Source organism: Ranitomeya variabilis, chromosome 2 (genome assembly GCF_051348905.1).
Source record: "Ranitomeya variabilis isolate aRanVar5 chromosome 2, aRanVar5.hap1, whole genome shotgun sequence".
Classification (NCBI taxonomy): Eukaryota; Metazoa; Chordata; class Amphibia; order Anura; family Dendrobatidae; genus Ranitomeya; species Ranitomeya variabilis.
The window spans coordinates 319,728,894-319,736,819 of NC_135233.1; the positions used below are offsets into that span (position 1 = coordinate 319,728,894).

General features: G+C 39.5%; 1 long non-coding RNA gene across 1 annotated transcript; it reads left to right on the plus strand.

Annotated features, from left to right (window-relative positions):
• The first annotated feature begins 2,220 nt into the window (after positions 1 to 2,220).
• Positions 2,221 to 2,977, plus strand: LOC143809378 (uncharacterized). Its single transcript, XR_013222251.1, has 4 exons — positions 2,221 to 2,270; positions 2,350 to 2,414; positions 2,516 to 2,599; positions 2,678 to 2,977. It is a non-coding gene; the product is annotated as an uncharacterized LOC143809378 (long non-coding RNA).
• Positions 2,978 to 7,926: the final 4,949 nt, after the last annotated feature.

Here is a 7,926-nt window from a genome sequence, read left to right on the forward strand (position 1 = left end):
CCTCTGACACAGAAATCTCAATCATATCTACTTGACACTGGAGCCTTTCTCAGAACATTACAGACACTGGGCACTGTTCCTAGTAATTCCTTTCTGGTGTCCTTTGACGTGAAGGACCTCTATACGTCCATTCCCCATAACCGAGGCATTGACTGCGTTAGACATTTACTGGCCACATCTGAATTACATTACAACACTATTAATTTATGCCTTGAATTGTTGACAATTGTTCTTACCAAGAATTACTTTCTATTTGAGGACACCTACTACTTACAGGCACAGGGAACCGCCATGGGGTCCAATATGGCGCCCCCGTATGTGAACACATACATGACCACCTTCGAAGAAGAGGTGGTATACCCCAACACCCTTTTTAGGACTCACTGTGTCACTTGGAAAAGGTTCATAGACGATATTTTTTGTATATGGACAGGGCCACCCGATTCTTTGGATGAATTCTTTGAAACATTGAACGCCTCTTGGCCAGGTCTCTCCTTTACCATGACGAAAGACGAACATCAGGTTAGCTTCCTTGACACCCTAGTGTTGAAAGATGCGGGTGGCACTATAAGTACAGATTTACACAGAAAGTCCACTGACCGCAATAGTTTGCTTCATTACAATAGTCTGCACCCTATAACCACCAAAAATGCCATCCCCCGCTCCCAATTTCAGAGGGTGGAACGCATAGTCACTAACCCAATTAAGAAACAGGAGAGATTGGATGAGATGTATAACAAATTCAGTGAACGGGGATATCCCCAGGATGTATTACATGACGCTCTGCATCCATCCACTAGTCCCAAACAGCCCGTGACGAATCGCATACCATTTGTACACACATACCATCCCTACGTCCATATACTCCACCATAGCATTAGAAAACATTGGAGATTACTACAAGAGGCATACCCAGACATACCTGAGTTTCGCAATCAGTTTCTACCCTGCTATAAACGATCACGCAACATTCGTGACACACTGGTCAAGGCTGACATTGGATCGGGCTCACGTTCTTCCACCCAGAGATTTCTCTCTCAACCTAGGACTGGCACATACCCATGCCTTCACTGCAACCAATGTGGAAATGTCTTAAAGGGAGATCATTTCTATCATCCACATTCGGGTAAACGATATCAAATTAAAGACTACAGTACCTGTGATACCTCTTTTGTGGTGTACTCCATTAAATGCCCATGCGGCCTTTTGTACATTGGCGAGACTTCACAACCAATACGGCATCGTATCAGCAAGCATAAGTCCACAATAAGATGCAAAAATACATTACTGCCATTACCCCACCACTTCATTGATGCAGGACACTCCATACCCCAACTCAAGTTTCAGGTAATCGAACATGTCCCAGCACCCAGACGGGGGGGGCAATCGTATCCAGACCCTCAAGAGAAGAGAGGATTTCTGGATACATGAGTTGGAGACCATGACACCTAGAGGTCTCAACAGGGATTATGATCTCCTGGCTTTCTTATAAATTCTTTTGAAAAAATCCTTTTTTACTATAGTAATTGTTATTAAATTGTTCCTTTACTGTGTACATGTATATACTTAATTTTTCAAACATTGTATTAATATGCGGCTTTATTTTACAGAGTCATCAATATTGAATGTGACGGCACGAAAATTTTCACATCCCGATCCTCCTTCCCTCTGCATCCCTACCTCAGTCCCATGGTCTCTATTTTGTACCTGTCTAACTCAAATTTCTCTTCTACCTTCATCTTCATGCCTCCCTTCATATTCCAGGTTATGTATATAGGATCATATACTAATACACATAATCATTATTATGTCTACTGCCTCGTTTACTCATGTTCATCTTGAGCCCCTCCTACATTAAGTAAGCCCCATCGCTCGCTCCTGTGGCACACATACTGAGGTGGAATGCACCTCCATCACTATTTTTTATCGCTGACACGCACAGTGTCACCGGCATCGGCAGCGCGTCACTTCCGGTGACGCACTTCCGGTTTCGCGCTATCCAGCGGTCCCGCCTTCCAGCTACATATTGGCGCTCTATACTATGGCAGCACACCTTAGAACCAGCGGTGGACACCGCGTTCTGGATCCACACCTCTGCCTCCCCCGGTAAGACCTGTTACAAGTGTCAGCGCTCCTTTTTTGGAGGCGTTGTTGCTTTTTGTTTCTTTAACCCGGATACTTCTTTCTTATTCATAGACAGGGATCTTAAGCTTTGGTCCACTTTTGGATCCATATCCCTATGTGAATACCGCTGTTCACAAACACACAGGGTATGTACTTTTATCATTTCCACGGTTCACTATATATACTTTGTCACTTTTCCCATGCGCATTGTCTGTTCTTTTACAGATCTCACTCCTGGAGAGGATACATATAATATTTTCTCAACCATATTTACTAGCCTGCATATTTGGGTCAGTACCACCATTGATTTTCGGACTATCTAGTCCAGATATATAAATTCTCATTGTTTCTTTTCTAAATATTTTTACATGTTATTTATTTACTTCATAAGATATACTCCATTACCCAGACGAGGAGTAGTACGGTTCAATATACCGCCTCCCGCCATCGTGTCCTCATCCACACTGATACATGGGTTAGTTTTTTTATCTATTATCTGGTCATGGCCCTCACAGACCGCGCCTGGCTAAACATGACATACTTTTTATCTTAGGATCCATATATAGGACCTAATTCTGACCTTAAGCCACACACAAATAGTGTTTCTAAGGGACCAAGGTATGACTGCTTCCTTATTCTTTATTTTTTTCTTTTTCTACTACCCCCATTCCCTTTCCCATCCATCACTGTATATGCACAGTATATACTAGTCTCCTCATGTTTTTCGATTTTCTGTTCTTTGTTGTCCATACTGTTGTACATATTGATTGTTTGCTCTTCATTTAATATCACCGCAGTACACTGAAGAAGGTCAATGTCTCTGACCGAAACGTGGCTGCCATTAAAATTTCATATCATTGCAAGTTGAGTGCCAAAGTTTATATCATATAGCTTCTGGTTTGGGAACCTTCTTTGTGCACCACTACAGCTGTGCCACGTTATACTACACCATATGAACTCGTACTGACCTGGAGAATCATAATGGGAGGTCAGTTTTAGCATTTAGTGAACCTAGCAAAAAAGCCAAGCAAAAAACAAAAACAAAAGTGTGGGATTGCACTTTTTTTGCAATTTCACCGCACTTGGAATTTTTTTCCTGATTTCTTGTACATGACATGGTAAAACCAATGATGATGTTCAAAAGTACAACTCGTCCCGCAAAAACTAAGCCCTCATATGGTCATATTAACGGAAAAATAAAAAAGTTATAGCTCTGGGAAGGAGGGGAGCGAAAAACGAACACGGAAAAATGGAAAATCCCAAGGTTATGAAGGGGTTAAGGATGTGGTTAGCTATATTTTTCTAGGCTGCAGATTGAAAACCTTAGACCATGGCAATACAGCACTACTGATTTGAGCCTTATGAGAAGCATGACAAACATGACGACGGCATGAAGCCAAGGCATCACACAGTAACATAATATAACTGAGCAGTGTTTCCATGAACCACTAAGTTGAATAGAAAATATTCAAACAATTACTACCAGTACAAGATCCTCAGCTACAGCTTTATATAAGATTAAGTAATCCATCACTTCATTGAAGTTACTAGCATTCATCACAGGAATGCATCAAAGTAAAGTAAGATACTTGTCATCATTAAAGGGGTTGTCCAGTCCTTTTTGCTTAATACAAAGCCCAGCCTGTTGTACTAGGGGAAAGAAACTTCTACTGCTCCTCCATAGTGCTGACAGGGTCCCCTTCAGTCTTTCTGTGCTTTCTCTTCTGGCAGGGACAGGCATGTGACAATTGCATCCAGTCATTGGTTATAGTGGGGACCAATTTTGTGGCTATTGATTTGCTGCAGTTGTCACATGTCTTACATGGAACCCAGAGTAGCACACAGAAGGGATCAGTTGGTAAGTATAGATTTTTTTGCACCAGACTGAACTGTGCATTAGAAAAAAATGGGTGGATAAAATCACTTAGTGACCACCAATACTTCTTATTACTGACCTGAGATTTTGGAGAACAGCATCACCCAACAAGTGAAAATGCAGCAGCTGTCAGCTGTGCACTATAGCTGACACCCTGCTGCATCAGCCATGATTAGTGTTGGCAATGACCAAAGCCATTTAATCACTTAGATGCTGCTGACAATAGTGACTGCAGCATCTAGATAGTTAACAAAGTGTGGGTGCTCCCTCTTTAACCCCATCAACATCCTGAGACCATGGTTGTATGGTTCTGTTGGTTGCTATGGCAATTCAAGGCAAAATAGTGACCTTAGTGTCTGCCAACTATAGTTGCCTGTTCAGAAGTTAGAAACATTTTGGACGTGTGGTAGAGCGGCTCATTCGGCTGGACACAGAGGTAATACCGGAACACTGTCTCTTTAAGAAAATGCTTGGTTTACTGAAGATAGCATAAACCAATCTTTGCCCTCTGGGCAAAACAGTAAAGCAAAGAAACAAAAAGAAACAGTCATTTTTCCTAGCGGGGATCAACCCGCTAACAGGTAGCAATGTCCATGGTTCAGATCAGCACACACTTTTCTGGAGTCCTCTATCTCCAGGCACGTCCTGAACACTTATGTTTTTGGCAGCCAGGCATTTAAGTCCATATCTTGTGATCCTGCCATCATGTGACTGATCACATGATCCTGACATCACACAGATCCTGTAAGGACACTGCAGGGAAGATACGTGGACCTCCTCCCATCCGCTCTATGGAGGTCCACTAAAACAGCCCATCATATAACTTTATATAAACCACCCAAGCACGCAGTGTGCTGGTTTTCATCACTGATGCCATCATGAGCAGTGAAATGTATATCCCCTCCATCACTTCATCAGTGACTGTCACAGCAGTAAAAATTACATTTTTCATTCCTGTTATGGCACTTTGAATTAATTCCTGAAAAGTACCTGAAGAGTTAATAAACTATCTGACAGCAGTTTTGATTATGTTGGATGTTTTTGAAATGGTATCGATTTGGGGTTTTTCCTAATATATACGTTGTCCAAACTCACTTCAAAACTGAAGAGACCCCTAAGAAATAAGTTTTGTAAATTTCTTTGAAAAAATAAAAAATTGCTGATACATTTCTAAACCTTCTAACATCTTAAGAAAGTAAAAGAACCCTTGACGATGTTTATATAAGGTAGACATATGGGAAATGTTATTTATTAACTATCGCAGTTTATATGGTTTAACTTTTTGTGTTAAAGGGATAATCGTTGAAAGTTTGAAAATTCCATATTTTTTGGAAATTTTTATCAAATGTCTTATATTTTTATAAATAAACTCAAAATATATTGACCTAAATGTACCATTATCATAAAGAACAATGTGTCACAGAAAAAAACAATCTCAAAATCACTAGGATTTATTGAAACATTCCAGAGTTATTGTTATATGAAGTGACAGATTTCAGATTTGAAAAAAATGGCTTAGTCATGAAATGGTTAAAACCCACTCAAGCCAGTTATACAACAAGTAGTTGCTTATAAGTTTAAAAGGGGTGTAAAAAATCAACTAAATTGCATGTTATATAACAAAAAAACATACTACTCACTTCGACTATTCAATATCGATCTAGTTCTGTTTCTCCAAAGGTCCTTCCTTGCTAATATTTGTTAAACTTTCAACATTTGACTGCTGCAGCCAAGATGGGCAAGGAGTGCTAAGAAAATAAGAGCTGGATAGATTATTTTGTTTTTTTTTAAATTTCACAACATTTTAGGCTCTTCATACAAAACATTCATTTTTGCCCCGAACAACAATACAACAAATGACAACTTGGTGTCTGCTGAGAGTAAAGCTGGCATGAAATTGGAAAATACTTCTATTTACATATTTTGTGGGATTTATGACTACATTATATTGGTGTAGCGGCAAGAATTGCAGGTTGCCTTGATATTAGAATTTTCATTCAACTTGAATTTTGATGTGTTTTCCTTATTCATAATTCTTAGTAAACATGTTCAAAAAAATCCTGGTATGGTTCCAAAGTTTACACCATATTTTGACATGCATTAACATTTCTATGCACTTTCATATTCACTGTGGTTTGAATATAGTGCTAAAAAGGAAACTGTAGCTCTTTAATTTAATGTAATGAAATTGAATACAATTTTACATGTCATTAGTGAAATTTGATACTGAATGGGATTGACAGAGTTTGTCAACCTTCAGTCCTCCGGATACATTACAGTGCAGCTGTTAAGGGTTCAGCTTTAGCTCAAAAGTATCAATCAACCAGCTCAGTCATTTTCACAAGTTAACATGCTTATGTGTGTATATAAAAATTTTAGTACAGAAATTAAAGATGAGTAAACTTAACGGTCAAAGGTTAACCAATTTAGAAGAAGTCACATCCTAAAAGTGCTTTCACATTGCATTCAGGCACCCTTGCAGTGGCCCCATCGAGGCTTACATCTAAACACCCCACAAAATGGGATTGAAACGTGTGTGCCGATGGGATCATAGACTATAATGATGCCAACAGAGCGAACTTGCTCTCTGCTGTGCATCATTTTCCAGCCTGTATGCCTACTGAAAGTGAACACCAAGATGTAGTCTATGGTCCCGTCAACAGACCCCATTTTGGTAAAGTACTAATGGGTAGAACACACAGGATATTACCCATGAACCTAGGTCAATGGTTGATTATTACATCATACTGGAGACTGTGATTTTCCTTATTCACCATATGTCTGCACATTAAAAGTAGCCATGAGTAGCTTTTGTAGACATGTCCACACTTACCTTTGAGTTCTATGATAGGGGTACACAATGTATAGACCTGTGTCATATATGATGCAGCGTAAACACTTTAATAAGGTGATCAGTTAGCTTCCTCCAATTCAGATCCATACTGAACAAATATTTCTGACATTGCTTAAGGCTGTGTTTTCAATATTTAAGTCCAAACATTTTTGGTCCAAAAATGTTATATTTTGATACCAAATAGTGATTTACGATACCAAACAGACCAATTAATTTCTCATTAGCTGAGCTCGCACCTTTATTAGCAGATTATGACTTTGGTATTTATAATTTTTGGAACATTTTTTCATAGATACTAATAATTTTATTTCTATAGTACCAACATATTCCACAGCACTGTACATTGTAGAGTGGACTTCTACAGACAATAATATACATTACAGAACAATAATAATCACATAAATCAACAAATACCAAGAGAAGTGAGGGCACTGCTCGCAAGGTTACAATCTAAGAGGAAATAAGGGAGTCACAAAGGGGATGGTAACAATTGCTTGTATTGCATGGTCTAGCCATCAATATAATAAATAAGGTGTTCACGTAATACTGCATGAACCAATAACCAGCCAGTATGTGTAAAGGTAGAGACACAGAGGGCTATTAATTGAATGAGGTATGTAAGAACAGATGATACGAGGGTCCTGATTTTGAAGAAAATTTTATATGGGCAAAACTGGGATAGCTAGATAAGTTTGCTGAGGTGAAAGGCTAGTCTGAAGAGATTTAATTTTAGGGCACACTTAAAACTGTTGGTATTGGGGATTTATCAAAGTGTCCTGATTAATGCATTCCAAACAACTGGCGCAGCATGTGAGAAGTCTTGAAAACGGGAGTGGGTGGTTTGGATTATTGAGGATGATAATCATAGGTCTTTAGCAGAATGGAGGACACAGGTAGGGTGGTAGACTGAGAAGAGGGAGAAGATGTACAGTGGTGCTGATGCATGGAGCACTTTGTGGGTGAAAGTGATGAGTTTATATCGAACTCTGTAACCAATGGGCAACCAGTGCAACAGCTGGCACAGGGTAGAGGTATCGGTGTAAAGCTGGAGAGAAATATGATCCTGGCTGCT